Below are 26305 nucleotides of genomic sequence, written 5' to 3' on the forward strand. Positions count from 1 at the left end.
CTCCAGGCTGGAACTACACCATCGGCTCTCCTGGGTCTCTAGCTTGCTGACTCACCCTCCAGCTCTTGGGACTGGACAGCCTCATAATTGCATGAACCAATTCCTTACAGTAAATCTCTTTTTATCCTACTGGTTATATTTCTCTGAAACACCCTCACTAATACACTCCCTATAGCCCTTTCTGCTACCTTAGAGATCTCCAAAGCTAAGGGCATAACCCTACACTCCTGGTGAGACCAGCTCTTTTTGCTAATCTTTACTGATCAGATAATAGCTATTTAGGTCACCTATAAATAATTTTGTTCATAAAGCTTTACAGGCTCATCCACTGAGGAACATGGAGTCTATTTCTTTGGGATTAGACCAGAGGGTATTTAAATCGATAGTCAGTGCCTCATCAAATACAATTTTTCTTTAACCCTTCACCAAATGTCCCCAAATGGGACATGTACCTTTAAAGCACTAGTTTCTGTTGATTTCCCTGCATTCTCAAGCATCTCTGCCGAGTTGGGGAAAGATGCCTCCTCCCTTGGCCCAAGCCAGTCCATTTTGTTATAAGATTTGGCATCAAGGGAAAGGCCCTGGAGAAATATTTCCCTCCCCCTCGTGGTATTTTTTCCTGGCCATTTGATGGTGTTTACTTAAGTAGAGACTTTGAAGACTTGGAACAAAAAGAAATCCCCAGAATATAAGAAAGTATGATGGAAAAAATACAAATATGCAAAAGAAATAGCCAAGAGGCAATGCAGCAAAATCTCGCCAGACACGTTGATACAATTTTGACTCACTGACTCTCTCAGGGCAAGGGGCAAAACATGTTCTGCTAGTTGAGAATAAAGCTGAAAATCATTTGATTGAAATCCCAGTATAAACAGAAGCTGAGAAATGTCCTCATGGTTCTCAATCTAACCACCCTCTCTTTTAGATGAGAAAAGTGGGGCAGAGAGAGGCCAAATAATACCCTAGTGTTTTATTTGGAAAATGCCATTCAAGTCTATTTGAAAACTGCTACTAAAACTGAAGGAAACCATTAATTTTCAATACTCACATTAAAATCATTATTTACCCATTTATCCTTATCCCCTTTCCTTGAGTTGAGCACATTAAAGACACTGGAATTAGTTATATATAGAGGTTAATTTTATGTCTGTCTGTCTTCTGGTATCTATTAACTCTAATAAAAGAATTTTCAAATTATATTGAAAGTGCTGTTAAAATTGATACTCGTTCATTTTAAAGAAAAGGTTATTTAAGTACTGTAGAATATACCTTTTTTTTACACTTCCTTTACTAAATGTAATATTTTCTAGGTAGAATGATCAGATGGGCAAGAAATCCTTCGTTAGATCAGTTAGATAGCATCAGTATGTATTCATCAATAAATTAAGATGAAAATATAATTATACTCTTAAGGCATTTGATGTTTCCCACTTTTAAAAAGTGTGTACATTTAATCACATCTGAAACTTACAGGATAAAATTTTGAAAGTCGTCAATTATTAACATTATTTCAGGGGGGGAAAGTCACTTTGCCACAGAACTTACATTTTTCTCTCATGAATGGAGTCTGATTCAGAATATTCATTATAGTGAAATTTAAACATAATAGATTCTTGCTTCTTCCATGAAAATACTATTCAATGAGTTTCTGCTTTGACACTGAACTGACCTTGTAATTAATGTTGTACACTATCCTTTCATTATATGCCAGATTATAAAATATGACTTATTGGCAGCAGAAAGGCACAAAGTTCTGAAATGCAATTTATAACCATAAAAAGGACTGCACTTTGAGTGACAGCTAAATTTGAATAGATCGGGTTAGTGTTATATTATGAAACATGAATAATGAAGCATTTTAAACTCAAGCTTTTGGTAAAATCATTAATATGCTTGTTTTAGACAAAAGTCAGCATCTATCATGTGGCCAATAAGATATGTATGAATGCAAACATTTGTATTGTGTAAAATAATTAAAATGAAAACTAGTTTTCTACATTAATTCTCACCTTTTAAAAAGAATTTAAAATCACTTCATGTGCCAGAAATAGGCTTATTAATTTAAAGGTGCATGTTACCATTGTGTTTAAGCTATTAATGTAAGCTTGAATAGTGTCTCTGAATTAAGGCAGGCAGACATTTTGGGCTGTGGTAATGAGAGGTGGCCACAGACCGCTAGAAAGGGTAGCTGGGTTAAGGGCTAGTTTTTTTGAGATGCCTGAACAGGCCCTACCAATGATCCTGGACATTCAAATAGATGGAAACCCTGTTTATAATTAAGTGCACCTGAGTCCATTTTACACAGAAACACAAAATGCATGCTGCATGCGTGGGCATTTCTTTTTTGAGGGAGAGGAAACAGTTTTGATAGTTGCTGATTTTTTTCAGGAATAAAGCGACAATATTCAGAACTTCACTCAGAGCTCTTTCCCATGTCAAGAAACTAAATCTTGGAGGGCAGTGCCACCCCTGGTACTTGAGTGTTCCAAACAAGTCACCTGCCTTCAGTTGGCATTCGGAAATGCCCACATTCAAGGGGCTTCTACACAGAGGGGCAAGTGTCTAAACCTCTTCAACAGGTGTTTTAGTGTGGCCGTGCTGATGTTGACTCATTGAAAAGTATTTTCAAATTCAATAAGCACTGCATAAAAATTATTTTATTTATCCCTTAGATTATAATTAGAGTACTCTACCAACTAAGTTGTATACCTGTCCATTCCACTTCAGATTAGTAACTGTAGGTGTTACCAAATATGTGTCCTACACAGGTGGACATTGGGTCTTACACAGTTCAGAGTGACAGCCGTAAGCCCGCTGTGCTTTCGTTTAGTGCTAGAGCCAGACAGCTCTGGCTCCCGGTGCAGGCTGTCACTTAACAGTACGTTTGATGTTAGGCCAATTGCTTCACCTCTCCAGGTTTTAGTTTCTTCATTTGTAAGATGAGGCTAATGTTAATAGTGCATTTGTAACGGGATCAGTGTGGCGGTAATGGAGCACCTAACATGATTACAGTAAATACAATGATGGGCAAATGTTACATATCATTAGTATGTTATATTACCTCCCCAAGAGATCAAAAGTGTATTTTCCACATCAAAGAGTAGGTAGGACAAAAGTCATGCCTGCAGTAACAGACCTGCAGTAGGCCAGTGAGAGAGGGTACACCATTTTAAATTTCTCCTCCCTTTTTGCTAAACAGGTCTCTGGTTTTGCCTCCTCCATTGTTGACCCCACCCCTGAACTTGGAGGGGCACACTACTGTGGCCAGTTCTGTCGTAACCACTCTCCAATGACGAAAACACACAGTGCTTTAACAGGCACTGTGCCTGTCACCTTAGCTCCTTTCTTTCTGTCAGTAATATAAATGACAATCCTATTCTTCTGTTTCCAAGTGTAACCTGAATGAACAGGCACCGGAAAAATAAAACCAGAAGAAAACAATAGCTACACAAGATTGTGCCCATTGAGCCACTGATACAGGCCAATCAACTAGCTGAGTTTCTCTTACCTGTTTACTGGGACCCGATACAGGTTTCTTCACTTTTTTGTGTTGATGTCTACAGCGGGCCTTTTTTCTTTCTCTTTTCTTTTTTTCTTTTTTTTTTTTTAAGATAATGTGTATCTGAAGCCAATCTAAGTCAGGAGCAGTAGTCACTTGAGGTATATTTTTAAAAAATTGTGTTTGTTCTATTTAAGCAAACCTATTGAGAATACATTTTATTTTTGAAAGCAAAACATTTACACACACTAGTCATTAGAGGCACTTCACATTGTGCAGTGATCAATCATTAGAACCTCAGAAATCAATTGCTTTATAGAGCATCACGTTATAATGGAAATGTCATCAGGAGTGGAAGACACACCTTCAATGAAAGGCACTGGCATGGTTTTCTTTTTGGCTGATAGAGTTACCATAAGAAAGATTCCTCTCAGTAAAAATCACTTAATGTGGATTACCACTTGATATGTAATCTCTTTTCTCATTCTGCTTTATACCTACATTTATTCCAGTGGCAGTTACCATGAGGTAGGTATGAAATACTTTATTCCTACATTACAATTCTCATAATATGTGCCCCGTTGATTATGTCTCATTTATTAGCATCTACACACACACACACATATATATATAGTGATTTTAAAGAGTGTGCTGTACATTTGCAGGAATACTAATGAATTCTTAATCATTTCAATGCCTCAAAACACCATTGCTACTGTGGAGGAGAGGTACAGAGTTCAATAGTAATCACAGGAATTAACCTAAATGCAGCTAAATTAGATGAAAAATAGTTTCTCTAAATTATGTTGCACAACCTTGGGATCAATATATACCAGGTGATAAAGTGCTGTTTTTAGTTATCAGTGATAAATCATGTGTTTAAGAACCCCAACATTTTCCCAAGGTATTTTAAGATATTTACACTTCTGGTGGAAATAAGAAAATTTAGTCTTATACATCTGAGAATAACTACCTTTTCAAAAAAAAAAAAAGCTAAGCAGTTGTTGAATGCATAGGAAGATTTGTATAAGTTAGGGCCATTTAAAAAATTTTCTATTAGTACTTTTATCAGTTCAATTTGAAATGGATTGTTTTCTCTTTCTTTTCCTAAGAGGGCTGCATCACACTGCACATCAGACCGCTCATTTAAATAAAGATGGGTAGAGTAAGCATCTAAATTGCAACTTTTTGTCATGTTCCATTTCATGGGTAGCCTACAGTTCTATTTATTATTTAAAAATGTAAATATAATATTCATTTACTCTCAAATATACTAAACTCTGTTATACAATGCGATTGCAATATATGGCTTTTTAAAGGCATGTGTACATTTAAATGTATGACTTTTAATGGTATGGGCATCTACATTTTCCTGTCCCTCATCCATCTCATTTTTAAATGAATTAGGAACATTATATAAAGCTAATATAAACTTAATAAACAGAAACACAATCATCCTATCATTCATTCTACCTATCACATGCCAATAAAATCTTATGCTTGAAAATAGTTACAGTAAAATATTGTATGAAAGCACTGTTTTCACTCATTATTATATCTATAAAAGTGTTAATTCCTTTAAATACAGGGATGAAATTTTAGCTTATTAAAATAGCTTTAACTTTATAGTTCAAGATGATAGACTATTTTAATAGGCATTTTCAGCAATAGGAAAATTGGAAATACTTAGAAGAAAATAATTTGATAAATATTAAGTACGAATGGGGTTCACAGCTTATGTAAAGTTCTGGGAACCGGTCTCAAGGGGAGAAAACAGTAACAGTAACGATGATGCAGGAAAGAACAAGAAAGTGAGTGTGGATTGATGTTATGTCATGTTTCTGCCCTGGGCTGAGTTTGCTACATACCATTCCCATTTATTAGGTGTGTAAAGTCCCTCATAGCAATCTGTCCAACCAGAGGTTTAGAGAGGGTAGGTATATAATACATGCTTCTTGCCCAAAGTTTTGAGGGAAAAATAAGGATGCACATTATGCATGGGTACAATCATTACACACCATGGGTATAATAAAGGGTGTAATAATCCCATGTATAATGTGCACAAAACTTGGATGCACATTATACACAGCAAAATATGGTAATTTTCCCAGTGTCACGGACTCACTGAGTACTAAAACTTACATTTGAATTCCAGTCATCCTGACATCAGTATGGTCTTTTAATGACTACTGCCCTTTTAAAATGTGTTTTATTAATTATGCTATTACAGCTGTATTTATTCCTCTCTACCTTGTACCCCCTTTATTCTGCTTTATTCTCCCTCTTAATTCTCTTCTTTATTCTCCCCTTTGTTCCTCTCCATACTCCACTCCCACCAGCATTCCCCGCCCTTATATATGTTCTTTGGCTTCTCCATTTCCTATAATTTTCTTAACATATCTGTTTTGTACCCACCATTTATGCTTCTTATTCCCTGTACCTTTACCCCCATTCTCCCCCTCCCCTTCCCCACTGATAACCCTCCATGTGATCTCCATTTCTGTGATTCTGTTCTTGTTCTATTTATTTGCTTAGTTTGTTTTTGTTTTTACCCTCAGTTGTTGATAGTTGTGAGTTTGTTGTCATTTTACTGTTTATATTTTTTATCATCTTCTTTTTCTTAGATAAATCCCTCTAACATTTCATATAATAAGAGCTTGGTGATGATGAACTCCTTTAACTTGACCTTATCTGGAAAGCACTTTCTCTGCCCTTCCATTCTAAATGATACCTTTCCTGGATAGAGGAATCTTGGATGTAGGTCTTTGCCTTTCTTGACTTCAAATACTTCTTCTTTCCAGCTCCTTCTTGCCTGTGATGTTTCTTTTGAGAACTCAGCTGACAGTCTGATGGGAGCTCCTTTGTAGGTGACTGTCCCCTTATCTTTTGCTGCTTCTAGGATTCTCTCCTTCATTTTAATCTTGGCTAATGTAATGATGATGTGCCTTGGTATGTTCCTACTTGGGTCCAGCTTCTTTTGGACTCTCTGAGCTTCCTGGACTTCCTGGAAGTCTATTTCCTTTGTCACATTCAGGAAGCTTTCCTTCATTATTTTTTTCAAATAAGCTTTCAATGCCTTGCTCTTCCTCTTCTCCTTCTGGCACCCTTATGATTCTGATGTTGGAATGTTTAAAGTTGTCCCATAGGTTTCTCAGCCTCTCCTTGTATTTTTGAATTTGTATTTCTTGATTGTGTTCTGGTTGAATGTTTAGTTCTTCCCTCTGCTCTAAACTGTTGATTTGAGTCCCTGTTTCCTTCCCTTCACTGTGAGGTTTCCTTTAAATCACTTTTAATAGTCTTCACTTTTTTCTGTATTTTGTGACCATACTCAACCATTTCTGTGAGCATCCAGTGAATGCTGCTTCTGATAGGTTTGGCTATTTCTTCATTACTAGTTGTATTTTTTTCTGGAGCTTTAATCTGTTCTTTCATTTGGGCCATATTTTTTGTCTCAGCATACTTGTTATATAGTAAGGGGTGGAGCCTTTGGTATTCACCAGGGTGGGGCAACCCATTTTGCTGTGTTGCTATATGTAGGGAGAGGTCTGAGAGGGAACAGTGCAGTTTGCTCATCTCTCAGCCAGTTTTCAGTCACTTCCCTCACTACCCACAAGCAAATTGGACCCTTCCGGTGCAGATTTCTGGGTGGGTGGGCTTGTGTATATTCTAGGACCCTGTTGGTCTCTCCAACAAACTCTCCTATGAGGCTGGGACTTTCTTCTGACACCTCAATCCCCATGGGTTTTTACAGCTAAAGGTTTTGAGGCTTTATTTCCCTGTGCTGGAGACCTGTGTTGTGTTGTCTGTCTCACTTCCCAGTTGTTCCTCCTGGCTCATCTGCAGGCAAATGTAGGACCACCTGGTTCCCCAGCCACCGCCTTGCCATGAGTCCTCTCCACCCTGGCAGCCCATTTCTACCCCTCCTACTGGTCTGGATGAATGTTTCTTGTTTAACTCTTTGGTTTTCAGACTTCTATGCAGTTCTATTTCCTCGCAGTTTTGGTTATTTTTTTAAATTTGTTATTGTCCTTCTTTTGGTTGTGCAAGGAGGCAAAGTGTATCTACCTACACCTCCATCTTGACTGGAAGTAATGTTCACTGCCTCTTCAATATAAAGCTCAAAATCTAGGTGAAAAGAAGGGGGAAAAAAGCAGAGAAAATGTTATACAACAGAACAGAACAAAATATAAAAATATGCAAACACTTGTATATGATGTCTTTATATCTCAACCATAGAAAAGACTCTGATATAAACATTTTACATAATTCATGGAGAAAAGGTGTTAATTACACTATGCATATGTTTGATTGTCTCTGGCAACCAAGATTTGAGTTGCAGGAATAGATGTAGAGGCAACTAAGTCTTTGCCTCGAGAAAGTTAAAAAATAAAGACAAAAGGATGAACAGGAGCAGAAAATTGAGTACAGTGTAAAGTCCTGCTAAAGCAATTGAGGCACTGGCAGCTGGTTTATTGCTGTAGGTAAAAGAAACACAGTACAGAGAGACAAAGTCAAAAACAGAACTTTTTGAAAGAGAACAGAGCAGGAGAGAAGCAAAGATGGTTCCCAGCTGCCCACAGGCAGGAATTGAACAAACAATACAGAAGGGCTGAACCTTTGAAGGATACACTCAGATAGGAAACTTGAGTCAGGGAAGAGGAAGCAAAGGAAGACCCTCTGAAGAAAAGATTAAAAATATTATTTTAATAAGCAAATTGACAGACAGCAAAAGATATACCATGCTATGGTTCCCCATTGCAGGAGAGGACAAAGTGGGGTTATTTGCGCTAAAAAGCATACATTTAAAAAGGAATTGTGGAGGAAGAAGTGATGAAAATATGTATTAATACAGAAAAGATGGCCCGGGGGTTTTAAACTTCCCTGTGAGATAAAAAACATTTACATTTTTCTTTAGTAGCTAAAGGATATCTGGGAAGATATCAGACGATAACTTTCTCTTTTTTTATATAATCGGTTGAAAAAAAGGTACAGTATCTGACTGAAGGTTTTCAGGCAAATGAAAAAGAATTAGAAAGAAAGTTGGGTCATCTGATAAATAACTGTGTGCCCCTTGTGCAGTTTTCAAAACATGTCTGTAATAGCAGCTTCTCCAGGAGAGAAGATGTTTTTTTTTTTTTATTTCACATTTCCAGAATGGAAATTAACTCACAAATTTGATTAGGAATAGATCCTAGAGAAAAGTAAATGCATTGAATTCAGAAGTAACATAAAATTAGATCATATTTAGTTATGCATGAGGTCAGATAGTGATAAAATGAGGATAAAGTGACATCGTTTATTAGCCGGCTTGGGTCCTTATATGCAAATGGCAGGGAAAAGGCACTCACTGTAGGGTACATCCTTAATGTCAATTTATTCCTATAAGCCATCTTCATAGGCCATGCTACAGGCCACAGACATGCCTCCCAAAATCAGAGGCCTAAACCTTCTCCATGCACAGCAATAAACTTGGAGAATAATTGTAAAGATGATGATTCTGGAACTTCTTAATGCCCCCCATCATGAGCAGAGATTAAAATTATATTCAACGTTCTATATTTACCAAGGCAATAAAGGGGACTAGTCTGTGTTAACCAGGTTTTAAAATGCACAGATGAACCAAACAAAATGGTTTTGATTTAAGTTTCATAAAAAAAATAAATTAAATTAATCAAATGATTCTATTTTATGGATGTTATCCTTGAAGTGAGTATATTTAGCCCAGGAAGAAGAGCAGAAGGTAAAGTATGGATATGGCATGCCAGTTACTCAAATAATTATATTGTTTGATTTAAAAACCTTGTGCTAAAGGAACTACTGTGTGAGCAAGTATTGTTCTGGGAGCAAGTGGTACTAAGATTACATAGTGAATACTTGTCATGTGGTCAAAAGAGAACATGAATAGATCTAGAGTGAATTAGAAAATTCAATATGTTTTTTTTAATGTAGGCACTTGATGTCATCCCTTCAAATGGCTGAGTCAAACAAGATAATTTATAAAGATTGGATTATTAATAGATTACTATTAGATCAGATATTATTGGACTTTTATTATCATTAGAATGGCCATGCCATCCGTATACTACCTGGCATAAAGCTAGTCATTTCTATCATTTGTGCTTTCATTATAAAATCAGTAAAATCTAAAGTAGAACAAATGAATGGTTTTTCTTCATAATAGACTGACATTTGAAGTGTAGCTAACTATGGTTTTTATCAGTACTTAAGCTTCATTATTCCCCTACAAAAACACTATAAATATGCATACACATATATATCACACATGCATAGTCTTTAAGGCTCCCTTTAGATATTTCCCTTAAAGATCATATTATCTACACAGATGTGGTTTTAAATTTATGTTTGTGTTCTTTGTGTATTGTCGCCCTCGGCCCAGCTGCCATGAATCCATTGCTAACAGTGTGAGGAAGAGGTAGTGAGCCTGAATCCGAAGTGACTTTTATGTGAACCTCTTTGTTAATAATAAGGGGGTGAAAACACAGCATGGCCCATGGTGAATACGGGTATAAGACAGATGTTGTACCCCCGCTCCATCACTTGCTGAGGTTGACTTAGCAAACTTTTATTTTCTGACCTGTGAAATATATAGAATGCCTACCTCATAGGCTCTGCTAACATGATTGAATGATATGGTACAGAAAAGACTTTGTACACTGTCAAGTGTTAGGTCAACATTAGGAATTTAGTTCTTACAGTGTTTTCATATAAGTTGTATCTGTATCTACATAAAATTCATTGCTTCAGTCATTTTATATCTCTGATCTCACTACAGAGGTCCCTGATTGCCCTTAGAATATGAAAATTTGATCTTTTTAAATATTTGTTAATAGAAGTTAAATGACTGTTTCTGAGTAGGCTACACTTGAATACTTTGTTTGTTTTTGGTATTTTTTTCATATTGAAGCCATCAAACTGAATTCCATGAAAGCTATCAGTATTTTAGCAGATTTTAAACAGTAATACTTGAATGTATTAGAAATATGCAAGCGTGCATTATGTATGGGCTCTAGAGACCAGTGCAGGGTGGGTGGGTCAAAGGGACTTTCGCTAAAGTCTTGAAAAAATCTGCTTGTTTAATGATGGTTGACTGGCTTGTGCTACAGGCATACAGTTTTTCTTTAAGTGATTGAATCAAGTGCCTAATAACCTCCATGGTAAATGTAACTGAGACCTAACAACTTGAAAATCACTTCTCCAAGGCAACATCTAGAACATTATTCTTCTTTTCTAATGTAACAGTCTTTAGACTATGTTATGCTCAGGTTTGAAATGGATGCCTTTGCTCTATTTTTTAATAGAGCTCTTAGAATGTTCCTTAATATTTACAAGAGCTTTCCATTGTTATCAATGTCTCCTAACCTTGACCTCCCATTTTTTTCTTGGTAATAATAATTCTTGAATTATCCAAATTAATATCAAATATTTATCTTCTCGCTAGAATCTTTGAAACTACTAAGGAAACCATTGAGCATAATTTAGTGGAGTTTCCATTTAGGAGCTATCTCAAAGATGCACAGTTGTATTTTATTGCAGGGGCTCTGAAGTTCAAATCCCAATTCTACCACTTTCTTTTTTTTTTTTTTTTTTTTTTTTACTCACTATCACCTCTCTGATCTGCTCCATGGTAGTTTACAGTATTAACTGTCAGAGGGCAAACTTATTTAAGGCATAATAATCTTCATTTTATTTTTAACTACAGCATTTCATAATAGATACATTGTATATATTCCATGTCAGTTTTTTACAACCACATGGCAAATGTAAGGTTGTATCATAATTATTCTTAAATGTAAAGAAAAAATTATGGGAGGTTAGTCAACTTGCCCAAGACTTCAAAGCTAGAAAAGAGTGGAACTGGGAGAGTTGACCATGTTCTTTTTTTTTTTTTATTTAGTTATTTTTCAAGTACAGTTTTTTGTCTATTTCTCCCATCCCAGCCCCCCCGCCCCGTCTCCCCACCTCCCTCCCATTTCCTGCCCCCCAGTCCTCATCTCTGTGTCTTTCATACTTGTTCCTCAAAATCCCTCCCCATTTTTCCCCTTAACTTCCCTTCCTTCTCCCCTCTGGTCACTGCCCACTTGCTCTCTATTTCAGTGTCTTTGTTTTTCAGTGTCTTCTGTTTGCTTGTTTGTTTTATTGTTTACCTTCCTGTTAAAGGTGAGATCATATGGTATTTGTCTTTCAGTGCCTGGCCTATTTCACTCAGTATAATGCTTTCCAGTTCCATTCATGTTGTTACAAAGGGTAGTAGCTCCTTCTTTCTCTCTGCTGCATAGAATTCCATTGTGTATATGTTCCACCATTTTTTGATCCATTCATTTACTGATGGGCACCTAGGTAGCTTCCAACTCTTGGCTATTGTAAATTGTGCTGCTATGAACATTATGGTGCATAGGTTCTTTGAAATTGATGTTTTAGGATTCTTGGGATATAATCCTAGCAGTGGAATTGCTGGGTCAAAAGGCAGGTCGATTTTTATTTTTCTGAGAAAATTCCATACTGTTTTCCATAATGGTTGCACCAGTCTGCAATCCCACCAACAGTGAACTAAGGACCCCTTTTCCCCACAACCTCTCCAAAATTTGTTGTTTGTTGCTTTGTTTATGATAGCCATCCTGACTGGTGTGAAGTGGTATCTCATTGTGGTTTTAATTTGCATCTCTCTGATAGCTAACGATATTGAGCATTTCTTCATGTGTCTCTGGATATTCTGTATGTCCTCTTTGGAGAAGTGTCTGTTCAAGTCCTTTTCCCATTTTTTAATTGGGTTAAATGTCTTCCTAGAGTAGAGTCGTGTAAGTTCTTTGTATATTTTGGAGATTAAACCTTTGTCTGAGGTATCATTGGCAAATATGTTTTCCCATACAGTTGGTTGTCTTTTTAATTTAATACTGTTTTCTTTAGCCATGCAGAAGCTTTTTATTTTGATGAGATCCCATTTGTTTATTCTTTCCTTTATATTCCTTGCTCTAGGGGACATATCGGTAAAAATGTTGCTACATGGAATATCTGAGATTTTCTTGCCAATGTTCTCCTCTAGGACTTTAATGGTGTCACGGCTTATATTTAAGTCTTTTATCCACCTTGAATTTATTTTGGCGTATGGTGTAAGTTGGTGCTCAAGTTTCATTTTTTTGCACGTAGCTGTCCAGTTCTCCCAACACCATTTGTTGAAGAGGCTGTCTTTACTCCATTTTATGTTACTGCCCCCTTTGTCAAATATTAATTGACTGTGGAGGGTTGGGTTGATTTCTGGGCTCTCCGTTCTGTTCCATTGGTCTATGTGCCTGTTTTTATGCCAGTACCAGGCTGTTTTGATTACAGTGGCTTTGTAATACAGTTTGATATCAGGTATTGTGATCCCTCCTACTTTGTTCTTCTTTCTCAAAAGAGCAGCTGCTATTCGGGCTCGTTTATGATTCCATATAAATTTTTGAAGTGTTTGTTCTATGTCTGTGAAATATGCCATTGGTACTTTAATAGGTATTGCATTGAATCTGTATATTGCTTTGGATAGTATGGACATTTTGATGATGTTAATTCTTCCAATCCATGAACAAGGTATATGTTTCCATTTGTTTGTGTCATCCCTGATTTCTTTCTTCAGTGCTGTGTAGTTTTCTGCATACATGTCTTTTACCTCCTTGGTTAAGTTTATTCCCAGATGTTTTATTTTTCTTTTTGCTATATTGAATAGGATTTTTTCCTTGATTTCTGCTTCTGCTGATTCATTGTTAGTATACAAAAATGCCTTTGATTTCTGGATATTGACTTTGTATCCTGCTGTTTTGCCAAATTCATTAATTAGTTTGAGCAGTTTTTGGGTAGAGTCTATAGGATTTTCCATGTACACTATCATGTCATCTGCAAACAGTGACAGTTTTGCTTCCTCCTTTCCTATTTGGATGCCTTTTATTTCCTTTTCCTGCCTGATCGCTGTGGCCAAAACTTCTAATACTATATTGAATAGAAGTGGTGAAAGTGGACATCCTTGTCTTGTTCCTGATCTTAGTGGAAAAGCTTTTAGTTTTTTCCCATTGAGTATGATATTGACTGTAGGTCTCTCATAAATGGCCTTTATTATATTGAGGAATGCTCCCTCTATTCCCACTTTGCTGAGTGTTTTTATCATAAATGGGTGCTGTACCTTATCAAAAGCTTTTTCCGCGTCTATTGATACAATCATGTGGTTTTTGTCTTTGCTTTTGTTTATGTGATGAACTACATTTACTGGTTTGCGAATGTTGAACCATCCTTGCATCCCTGGGACGAATCCCACTTGGTCATGGTGTATGATCTTTTTGATATATTGTTGGATGAGATTCGCCAATATTTTCTTGAGGATTTTAGTGTCTATGTTCATCAGTGATATTGGCCTGAAGTTTTCTTTCTTTGTTGTATCTCTATCTGGCTTTGGAATTAGGATGATGCTGGCTTCATAAAAGGAGTTTGGGAGTTTTCCATCCTTTTGGATTTTTTGGAAATGTCTGTGGAGAATAGGGGTTAGCTCTTCCTTAAATGCTTTGTAGAATTCTCCTGTGAACCCATCTGGTTTGGGGCTTTTGTGTGATTGGAGTTTTTTGATTACTGCTTCAATTTCTTTTGCTGTTATTGGTCTATTCAGGTGTTCTACTTCTTTTTCATTGAGTTTTGGGAGCTTATATTTTTCTAGAAATGTGTCCATTTCCCCTAGGTTCTCAAATTTCTTGGCATACAGTTCTTCATAGTAATTTCTTACAATCCTTTTTATTTCTGTGGTATCAGTTGTAATGTCTCCTGTTTCATTTCTGATTGTGTTTATTTGTGTCCGTTCCCTTCTTTTCTTGATGAGCCTACTTAAAGGCTTGTCTATTTTGTTTATCTTTTCAGAGAACCAACTCCTGGATTCATTGATCCTTAGAATTGTGCTTTTAGTCTCTATGTCATTTAGTTCTGCTCTGATCTTGGTTATTTCCTTCCTTCTACTTGTTTTGGGCTGTTTTTGTTGTTGTTCCTCAAGTTCTTGCAGGTGTAGAGTAAGGTTGTTTGTTTGAAATGTTTCTATCTTCTTTAGGTAGGCCTGTATTGCTATAAACTTCCCTCTCAGGACTGCCTTCGCTGTGTTCCATAAGTTTTGGGTTGTTGTGAGATCATTTTCATTTGTTTCCAGAAATGTTTTGATTTCTTCCCTAATTTCATTCTTGACCCAGTCATTGTTTAATGGCATACCATTCAGTCTCCATGATTTTGGGTGTTTTGGATTTTTTCATTTGAGATTGGTTTCCTGTTTCAGTCCCTTGTGGTCGGAGAAGATGCTTGGTATGATTTCAATATTCTTGAATTTGTTGAGGCTTATTTTGTGTCCTATCATGTGGTCTATCTTTGAGAATGTTCCATGTGCATTTGAAAAAAATGTGTATTTAGCTTCTTTGGGATGAAGGGCTCTATATATATCAGTTAAGTCCATTTCATCTAGGGTGTTGTTTAATGCCGCAATATCTTTGTTGATATTTTGTTTGGAAGATCTGTCCATTTTTATAGTGGGGTGTTAAAATCCCCCACTATAATTGTGTTGCTGTCTATATCTTTCTTGAATTCCTCTAAGATTTTCTTGATATATTTTGGTGCTCCTATGTTGGGTGCATATATATTTATGATGTTAATGTGTTCTTGGTGGATTCTTCCTTTGAGTATTATGAAGTGACCTTCTGGGTCACTCTTTATGGCCCTTTTTTTGAAGTCTGTTTTTTTTCTGATATGAGAATTGCTACCCCAGCTTTTTTTTTTTTTGTCCATTTGCTTGGAAAATTTGTTTCCAGACTTTCACTTTTAGTCTGTGATGGTCTTTTGTCCTGAGGTGGGTCTCTTGTAGGCAGCATATGTGTGGGTCGTGCTTTCTTATCCATGGAGCTATTCTGTGTCGTTTGATTGGAGCATTTAATCCATTTATATTTAAGGTTATTATTGATAGGTACTTATTCATTGCCATTTTTTTACCTGTGTTCCTCTCTGTCTCTCTCTTTTCCTTCCTTTCCTTAAAGCAGTCCTTTTAGTACTACTTGTAGAGCTGGTTTGGTGGAGGCATATTCTTTTAGACTTCTTTTGTCTTGAAAGCTCTTTATTTGGCCTTCTTTCTTGATTGAGAGCCTTGCTGGGTAAAGTAGCCTTGGTTGTAGGCCTCTGGTTCTCATTACTTGGAATATTTCTTGCCATTCTCTTCTTGCTTGGAGTGTTTCCATTGAGAAGTCGGTAGCTAACCTTATTGGGGCTCCCTTGTATGGTATTTCTTTTTTCTCCCTTGCTGCCTTTAAGATTCTCTCTTTGTATTGGAATTTTGCCATTTTAATGATGATGTGTCTTGAAGTGGGCCTCCTTGTGTTCCTCTTGAATGGGACTCTGTGTGATTCCTGGATTTGTGTGACTTTTTCTTTTATCAAATTAGGGAAATTTTCTCTCAGTACTCTTTCAAATATGTTTTCTATCCCTTGTTCTTCTTCTTCTCCTTCTGGTATTCCTATTATTTGGATATTATTATGTTTCATATTGTCTTGCATTTCTCTTAATCCCTCTTCATTCTTTCTGAGCCTCTTTTCCCTTTCCTGTTCTTTCTGTGAGATGCTTTCTACTTTGTCCTCCAATTCACTAATCCAGTCTTCTGTTTCATCTACCCTATTTTTAATGCTTTCTACTGTGTTTTTTAATTCAGAAATTGTATTCTTCATTTCCTCTTGGCCCTTGCTAATAATTTCCATTTCCTTTTTCATGTTGATATAGTTCGAGGTGAGATCATTATAGCTCCCCTGTAGTTTCTGGTAGCTGATTGTGAGCTCTTTGAACTTCCTGATAACCAGTGCTTTGAATTCAGTATCTGATAAGTGACTTGCCTCTATTTCATCTAACATTCTTTCTGAGGGTTCCTCCTTTCCTTTCATTTGGGGATTGTTTCTTTGTCTTCCCATTGTTTGTGAGACTCTTCTTGTTAGCCTCAGCTTCTTAGATTAATCTGTTTTGACACCCTGGGTTTATGGTGTGAACTTTTGTGGTGGAATGCCTGTGAATTTCAGTGGGGCAGCCTCTTTTGGTTATCCTGTTGTTCTCTGCTTCCACCTACTCAAATATGCAGCAACTTTTAGCTTCTCTTCTACAGCAAAGTGTAATTTGTCTCTCTGACTCTACTATTGGGAGGCCTCTTCTATGGGTCCAGCTCTGGTCTTTTCATATTTTCAAGTTGATTTGGACTCTTGTGGGTAAAAGAAAGAAATGACAAGGAAAGAAATAAAAGGAAGAAAGAAAAAAAATGGTAGGGGAATTGAAGAAAGAGCAATAAGTTTAGAAAGAAAAGAAGAAGAAATAAAACAGAAAATCTGGGAAAAGAGGACAAAAGTATGGAAAGATGAAACAGTAATAAAATTTAAAAGAAATAACAGATTACTTTAAAAAAGCAAAAAGATAAAGAAAAGGAATGGACAAGGAAGAAAAGTTAAAAAAAAGAAGAAAGAATAAAAATAAAATAAAGAAAAGAAAAACAAGAAACAAAAAACACACAAAGAAAAATAATCCCCCAAAAACAACATCAGAAAAGGAAATGTCACTTGTTGGCTTCAAACTAGCCGAACCGGTTTTTCTGGTTGCAGTTGGCTGAGGGTCGATTGTTGTGATTTTTTCAGCCAGCCCCTCTCAGGATCCAGATGCTTGGCGCCTCTCCCCAGCTCCCTACAATGGGGAACTAGGACTTCCTCACAGCACTCCCCTCCCAGGGGTTACCGCCTTGGGCTGGTTTGCTGTGTTTGCGGGCACCTGCACCAGCCTAGTTGCCTGGTTCCCTCGGGACTGGGCACAGACCTGCCCCCATTCTGTTGGGAAGCTCTAGGCCCTCTGTCCAATCTTGGGTTCGCTGCCAAGCTGGGCGTGAAGCAGACCAGGCTGTTGTGTGTATTGGATTCAGAGCCCCACGCTGTACCTCTCAGTAATCCTGGGCTGGCAACCACAGAGTCCTTGGTTGGTGCCCTTTGTCCTTCACACCCTCTCCACAAACTCTATCAAACAAGTCTCTCCTGGCACCCCAACTTGCTTGGCCAGAAAGGGAGCGGGTTGAGGGTCTCAGCTCTTTTCCCAGGACCGCTCAGTGCCTGGGGCTTCCAGATAGTCTGAGGGGGGTGGACTGGAAGCTGGGAGCCGATTTGAGGACTGGGCGCCGACGTAGAAACTCTGTGCGCACATCATGGCATGCTGCATGGTGTGTATCCCTTCTACTCCTGTGTTTGTCTGGGTCCCCTGGCCAACCTCTGCCAAAAAACCTAGGGATGGAGCAGCACCAAGCCGGGCGCAGGACCCAGAACTGTGTGCAGGCTGAAATCTCCTCTCCTCCCCTCCGTTTGGGTCTCTTGGCAGGTCCAAGCCCAAAAATCCTAGGGAGGGAGCTTTTCGGGTGCTGAACATTGGCCTAAGCGCCCTCAGGCACTCGTCCAGATACACTGCGAGTCAAGCGACCAGTTCCCCAAATTGCACGCAGGCTGAAATTCCTTCCACACCTCTTTGCCTGGGCCACTTGCCTGTCCGGCGCAAAAATCCCAGGGAGGGAGCCGTCTGGGCGCTGAAAGCTGTCCCAGGCGCCATTAGGCACTCTCCCAGATACAGTTCCCACCAAGAACAGGACCTCCAAACTATGCACAGGCTGAAATCACCTCTGCTTCCCTCTGGTTGGGCCACTTGGCAGGTCCCAGCCCAAAAATCCTAGGGAGGGAGCCTTCTGGGCGCTGACCGCTGTCCCATGCGCCATTGGGCTCTCACCACTGGGCACTGGTTCCCCTACCCTGCACCGGCTGTTTCTCTTTGCTCCATCCCAGAGATTACTGTACCGCTGCTGTCTCCCTACCATCTGGTTCCTCTGTGACCGATGAGGTTTCTGGTCTCTTATTTTCATATATGCTTGGCAACTGCTGGCTTGCTGGTTTCACCTCCTCTGATCGGACAGGTTTCTCTCCCTTTTGTACTAGGAACTGGCATCTGCTGCGTTCTAGTCCATCACCATCTTGAAACTCCTCTGACCATGTTCTATATCATGTGCATTCTCCCAATTCTACCACTTTCTAACTATGACGTTGGTCATGTTTTATTTTTGAAGTATTGGATTCTCCATCAGTAAAATGAGGTTGATAGGATGATGAAATTAGATAATGCATGTAAAACATTTGGATTAAGTTAAGGGATTTATTGGTTTTTAGTTTTGATGATGCATGACACACGTCAAGAATCATGCTAAGCATTTGGGATACAGAGATCCCTGACTATATATGATCCCTGACTTTAAGAAAATTATAATCCAGCATAGTATACAGGCAAGTAAACTGCTTGTCATTTTGCCAGGCACATAGTATAGTAATATGCCACATAACTAAATTTTGGTCCACACATAACTCATACACAATACTGTCCATTACGATTACATATAATAAAGCTGGAAGTTTCCTATGGACTAGTGATATGGTATCAAACAAAGTACACACCTTTTTATGACGATGCTGGAGTAACCAAACCTACTGCACTGCTAGTCATATAAAAGTATGGCACATGCAGTCCTGGCTGCTGTGGCTCAGTGGTTGAGTGCCAGCCTGTGAACCAAAGGGTCACTGGTTCGATTCCTAGTCAGGGCACATGCCTGGGTATTGGCCCAGGTACCCAGTAGGGGGTGCAGGAGAGGCAACCACTCATTAATGTTTCTCTCCCTTTCTTTTTCCCTCCCTTCTTCTCCTTAAAAAATAAGTAAATAATCTTTTCAAAAATAAAATAGTTCATATCTTTGATAAAAAACATGGCACATGCAGTTATGAGCAGTACATGATACTTGATAATGATCAAGTATTTTCTATATTATTGTTATTTTAGAGTATACTCTATAGTTTAAAAAAACAGGATGCCATGTTATGATGGCAGCTGCCTAATATATCTCATTTTTACTGCATCTCCTGATTGCACCATTTTCTCATGTGCTTGAGTGAATCTCATGCTGTTTCATACTGTAACAGGCTGTATAATCTTGTAGCCTAGGAGCAATAGGCTATACCATATAGCCTAAGTGTGTAGTAGCCTATACTATCTAGGTTTGTGTGAGTGCACTGTGTGTTTGCACAACAGTGAAATGGTCTAATGGTGCATTTCTCCAACTGTGTCTCCGTCGTTAAATGGCACATGACTGTATAAGTACTTAATAAGTGATTTATAGATACTAACAGCTACTACTGTTATTCTCTATTTTACTATTATCATTATAATGAGCCTCAGCTGTATTAAAATTGTTTTAATCCCTAGAAAATCAAGTCAGAAACAAGCTTTTAGAAAAATAATGTGAAGGAAGCCACAGTTAAGATGAAAAGTGGACGCATTTTCAAAATTTGTTGTCTTTTACATTTATAAAATTTATAGGAAAATGCTTTTCATTTCACATGCTATGGAGAGATAAAATGCACTTCGATATGAATAATCATCGTCAGTGCAGTTCAGCTTTTATCCGTAATTTACTAGGAACCTACTTTTTGCCAAAGCCTCTAGCCAGCCCTGTGGGGAGGATTTGAGATGATTCACATACAGACCTGCTCTCCAGGAACTTAGGATTTTCTTGGGGAGGGAAAAGAAATACTTTCAACTACTGAAGAATAATTTCCTCACAATAATTTTATTAATGAAAACATTATAAGAATCTATCATTCTGACTTCCATTTCTGCTTGTCTACTAAGTTCAGTTTTGAAATCTGAGCTCAGAATTACAGGACCATCTTAAATTGCCTTTGTCTTTCACCTCCTACATATCAGCCATTTACCACACCTTCTCCTTTTTCCACATCTCTGTCATCATTTTTTGCTGATACTGTCACTACTCTCACCATCCCCATCACCACCTGAAACAGAGTCACTCATCCAAATGGAGATATTTAACGTTACTCTCACTAACATTATTATTTTCATGAAGTAAAATAATTTCATTTTTTCACTACTAAACCAACAGAGGGAAGTGGAAGTACTTTGAGGCAGTGGACCATGATATAGAAGCCAGGTCTCCCTTCCTTGCTCATCATACAACTTCTCCGGCCTGGCCCAGTTCTTTTTTTTTAATATATATATATATATTTTATTGATTATGCCATTATAGTTGTTCTATTCCCCCCCCTTCATTCCCCTCAGGAGTGGAACCATAGAAGTGGAGATCACATGGAGGGTTAGCAACAGGGGAGTGGGAGGAGGAGAAAGAGGGAAAAGGTGCCGATTCTTCACCTCTAAAAGGAAACAAAGTCCCTAAACCCCTTTGAACTCTTGTGATTACTGTATTTTTCAGACTATAAGATGCACTTTCCCCCTCAAAATTAGGGAGGAATAATGGTTGTTAATGCTGCTGCTGAGTTCTGTGTACATTTACATTGGTGAAATATTATGTTATTAAATATTTTATCACATTTTTTACTTCAGAACTGTTTTGCCTATTTTCCTCCTCTAAAACCAAGGTGCGTCTTATGGTCTGAAAAATACGGTATACATCTCCAGCCATACCATTCATAGATTGCCATAAACAACCTTCTGAATTTTTCTCATGCTTTCCCCCTCCAGACTCCTCTGCTCACCATTTACTCTTATACAAAATACAAATTGTATCCATCATTCCAAGAGCCCTGCTCAAGACCCACTGCCTCAGACAAGGCCTTCCTTACCAGCCCCTAAAACCACTTCTTCCTTGAAATCTTGTACAGCACCTCTGACATTTACTATGTACTGACATAAGCTAGTAAGCATCCTTTTATGAATGCCTGACTGATAGACTTAGCTTGAGTAAACATCCTTGAGAATTAATATCATATCTTGCCTATCTTCCTTGTTTGCTGTAACTTTTAGGCCTATACTTTTCAATATCATAGGAGCCCAATAACCATTTCTCAATTCTTCCCTGCATCTCAGGATAACACTGTACATAGTGATCAAGTGTTTTTTTTCCCAAGGATGTCCCCCACTGGATGATATTGTGTATTTCTTAATGTCATTGAAGGAAGACCCGTCTATCTAAAATAAGCAGACTCAAACATTTGTTCCTCTTAAAATAAACTGATGTCTAATAAACATTTGTTCCTATTTTCCTTACCTTTGATTTTTGTATGGAGATATTTCACCAAAAAGAAACATTTTGGTTGTTAACAATATTACATATTTAGTGTAAATAGTGTAAATAAAGAAATACACATGTGCAGCAATATTTATCCTGGTGAGTTCTTCAATTTTGCAATATTGATGAACCTCCGGTATATATATACAGTCCAGACAGTGTATTCACAAATGTTTTATTCACTGTGATTACAAATTTTTGCGCCATTTCAAGAACCTTTGTATGATCCTCTGAAAACTATTTAAAAAGGTATTTCGGTCATAGTTTCTACCAACCACTTCAGTAAAGTCAAAGTGCATCAAAATTTTTTTAATCTGTTAACAAACACTAATTTTTTTTACTTGCTAACAATCAATGGGCTCCTGAAATGATTTCCCAAGAGAGTAAATATTATGACCCCTAAGGTATGATTACTTTCCTCACTTACAGTTATGGAGCATTATGTTAATGAGCACAGAACCATTGTGGTTCCTTTTGCATAGTTCATAAAATAAATTCTTCAGGACCCCAGTCATATCTACAGTCCATTTAGATAAACTGTTTTTAAAAAGAAGGTAACAATGACATTTCAAACCAGTTTGTATTTTTCAAAGTATCTATAAAAATTTGCATGTGTTATTTTTCTGTTAAACGTAGAGATAATTTTGGGCACTATCATGCTCCATACTGCAGGCCATTGTCTTAATTCTAATGGTAAAACTGTTTTAACCCCACTGAAAAAGAGGAGTACCTTGCTCAAAACATAAAGTACCTCAAAAATTATGTACCTTGCTCAAAACACAAATGTGATATACTGTATAATATTCCTGTTGCTAAGTCATAAATCCCCTGTGGAGAATTACATCCCAAAACATTCAGGGTTTTACAACTTTAATATTTTAATGGTAATTTCTAGTTTGGCATTTGTTGGCCTATCTTGCTTTTCTGATTTTTTTTCCTTTTGATGAAATCATTTACATATTGTTTATAACATTCTAATAGATTTTTAAATGGCATTGTATAGAGCTAGTTGAATGTTCTTAAGCATTTGCATTATAAATGCTTTCTTAAAAAAGAAATTGGTACTTTAATTTATAGTAAATACACATTCTCAGCTGTTAACTATTGAGTCATAGAATTAAATACTTCTTTTGTGAAGACTAAAGTGCATATTAACATAAGAAATTATTCTTTCCATTATATTTAACTGCACATTCTTTACAGCTAGCAGCAGTGAGCTTGAATGCAAAAGCTAAAAGATGAGTGGTGACAGTATAGTGTGTAAAGAAAAGATCTTTCTAAAAAGGAATAGAAACAGTGGGCATGAGAAACGCAGTGAATGAGCAGAATGTAGCTTAGCATAAAAAAGTGAAAACATGGTAAAATGAATGGTTCTGTTGTTGTCATTGTTACTTAGGTATCTTTTATAATTAGACCTTGATTTTGAGTTATAAAGATAATTAGCCAGGAAGCCTTCCTGAAGACCAAAAGAACTCTCTCCCTAATTAATTCCAAAGCCAGTTCCATTCTCCTTAAAGAAGATAGACTGAAAAGACTATGATGAATATTTTGAGAAAATATAAAACCAAAATACTAAATTGGAAACAAAATCACATAGCTAGTTCTATAGCTATTTTACTGCTATATTATAGTATAATAATAATCACATATAATATATTAATATTATATATAATCCACTATAATATATTTTGAGATATTATATGTTAGTTTTCAGCTTTGGAGTCTCTACATATGTCTGATGCTACATCATTTTTTGAAACTAAGCACATTCAGACATATGAAATGAAACAGCATATGTAAAGCTCACAGCTCTGTCCCTGCAACTGTTTAAGACAGGCATACCAAAGGAAGTTCATTTCGAATGAGGAAGCTATTTAGTTATCATTAAAACACAGATCCTAGTCATTGCTTTTGCTGCTATTGTATCTTTTCTGTAGGGGACTGAAAGGAAAAGAAACCTAGAAGGGACCTTATCTGAAGTGCCCCCTCATTTAGGCCATTGCTGCTTGAGTAGAGGGTGAAAGGATGCCATTGATAGGGGTTTCCAAAAAGTGGAATGAACCAAAAGATTATCATGTGAATGAGTAGCTTGAAATGTTAGCTAGGAGCCCTGCTGTCTTGCTGCAAGTTGTCCCTGCCTCATCTAGGCTGAGGCACATTATCGTGCACAATCTAATCCTAAGAATCTTTTCAACCCCTGGAAATTAAACCCAGATCATATCTCTGTGTCAGCCTTTTCATTCTACCCCGAGTCATAGCATAAGCCAACCTGTCAAGGATGCTGCTGCTGTCCTGGCACACCTTAGATGTTGAAATACTGAATAATGTTTTCTTGAGAGTTAGGCACACCAAAGGAGAGTTCGTCATTTTATATATGATGACATTAATATTTTTCTGAGATGCATTATTAGATTTAAATTTGGGCCCCTGCAAAGAGTGTTACTTTAATAATTCAGAATTATTAATTCCACCTAAGCCCTTACACTCACCAATACATTCGCTACTACCTATCAGAAATTCTTGACAAGCTCTTGTCATCATTTTATTTCCTTACTTTCATTTCCTTTAATCAATTCATACCCTCAATATATGGACTGTATTTTCAATTCTATGTTTCATATGTCTTTTAATAATGATTAATTTAAAATATATTTTATTGATTATGCCATTACAGTTGTTCTATTCCCCCCTTAATTTCCCTCCACCCTGCACACCCCTCCCCCACCATTCCCTCCCTTTAGTTTATGACTGCGTGTCTCAAGTTCTGTAGATTCTATATTTCCCCTACTATTCTTGCCCTCCCCCCTATTTTCTATCTACTGTCTATGCTACTTATTCTCTGTATCTTCTCCCCCTTCTCCTTCTCCCACTTCCCTGTTGCTAACCCTCCTTGAGATCTTCATTTCTATGTTTCCACTTCTGATCTAGCTGTCCTCTTAGTTTGCTTTTGTTTTAAGTGTGGTTGTTGATAACTGTGAGTTTACTGTCCTTTCACTGTTCATCTTTTTTATCTTCTTTTTCTTAGATAAGTCCCTTTAACATTTCATATAATAATGGCTTGGTGATTATGAACTCCTTTAACTTGATCTTATCTGAGAAGCATTTTGTCTTCCCTTCCATTCTAAATGAAAGCTTTGCTGGATAGAGCAATCTTGTATGTAGGTCTTTGGATTTCATGACTTGGAATACCTCTTTCCAGCCCCTTCTTGCCTGGAAGGTCTCTTTTGAGAACTCAGCTGACAATCTGATGGGAACTCCTTTGTAGGTGACTGCCCCCTTATCTCTTGCTGCTTCTAGGATTCTCTCCTTCATTTTATTCTTAGCTAATGTAATGATGATGTGCCTTGGTGTGTTCCTTCTTGGGTCCAACTTCTTTGGGATTCTCTGAGCTTCCTGGATTTCCTGGAAGTCTATTTCCTTTGCCAGAATGGGGAAGTTCTCCTTTATTATTTGTTCAAATAAGGTTTCCACTCGCGGCTGTTCCTCTTCCCCTTCTGGTACCCCTATAATTCAGATGTTGGAGCATTTAAAGATGGCCTGGAGGTTCCTAAGCCTCTCCTCATTTTTTTGAATTCTTGTTTCTTAATGTTTTTCTGTTTGGTCATTTTTTTCTTTCTTCTGATCCGCTCCCTTGATTTGAGTCTCAGTTCCCTTTCCATCACTATTGCTTTCCTATGCATTTCTCTTCATTTCAATTAGGTTAGCCTTCATATGTTCCTCTAATTTGTGACTAAAATCAACCAGTTCTGTGAGCATCCTGATCACCAGTGTTTTAAACTGTGTCTCTGATAGGTTGGCAATTTCTTGTTCGCTTAGATTTATGGGCTCTGGGGCTCTGAGTTTTTCTTGAGCTATGTTTTGATCTGTTTGTGCCTGCTACGTATGAGGATAGGAGTCTTAGTTGTTCACCATGGCGGGGCCACCCAGGTCCCTGGTCTGTGACACTGTATGTGGGAGCAGGGTCAGAGAGGGAGAAACAGCAGTCCCCTCTGCTCCTTCCTGCTGCTGGGGCCTGTGCAGTCTGTCTCACTGCTCACTCCTTCGCTGGTTTATTGGTCTAGCTGAGTGGTTCGTTGTTGTCAGACTCCCGTATTGTTCAATTTTCTATGATTTGGCTGCGTTTTTTGTTGCTAAAACTTTGTTGTTTTTAGACTTGGTTATGCGAGAAGGTGCAATGTTTCCACCCACACCTCCATCTTGGTGGAAGTCCTTAATAATTATTATTGACAGTCACTTTTATATCTGTGGATAAGACCATTTTGCAATGGGAAATTAGATGGCTTTAGGTTTAGCTCAGGCTATAGATCACTTGTGGAGTTTAGAACTGCCAGAAAGAAATAGCTTAAGCAGCCCGTTGAGCATTCTGAAATAGGGACATTTTCCAGAGCATTGGTTTCTAAAGCTTCCATTATTTCTTGATGTTGAGCTTTTAGGATTTAGCTACAATATTTACCCAATATCTAAGCCATGATTTTTTATCAGTCATATTTTTCTACCTTTCATAATCAAACTGCTTATCATTGAAAAATATATGTTTCCATGACCCTGGAAGAATTCTCCTCAGTGCTTCTATAATGTGGTTTTTGATGTGCAGAATATGAATTCAATTCAAGAGTAACAGACATGTTGCAAAGAAAAGCTAAGAAAATAAGCATTTCCTT

General features: G+C 37.5%; 1 protein-coding gene across 4 annotated transcripts in view; it reads left to right on the forward strand.

Moving 5' to 3' along the window:
- Nucleotides 1–26305, forward strand: part of DMD (dystrophin) — a 1990869-nt gene that overhangs the window by 1041602 nt on the left and 922962 nt on the right. The window lies entirely within an intron of this gene.

Source organism: Artibeus jamaicensis, unplaced genomic scaffold (genome assembly GCF_021234435.1).
Source record: "Artibeus jamaicensis isolate MK-2021 breed Jamaican fruit bat unplaced genomic scaffold, CSHL_Jam_final scaffold_1283, whole genome shotgun sequence".
Taxonomy (NCBI): Eukaryota; Metazoa; Chordata; class Mammalia; order Chiroptera; family Phyllostomidae; genus Artibeus; species Artibeus jamaicensis.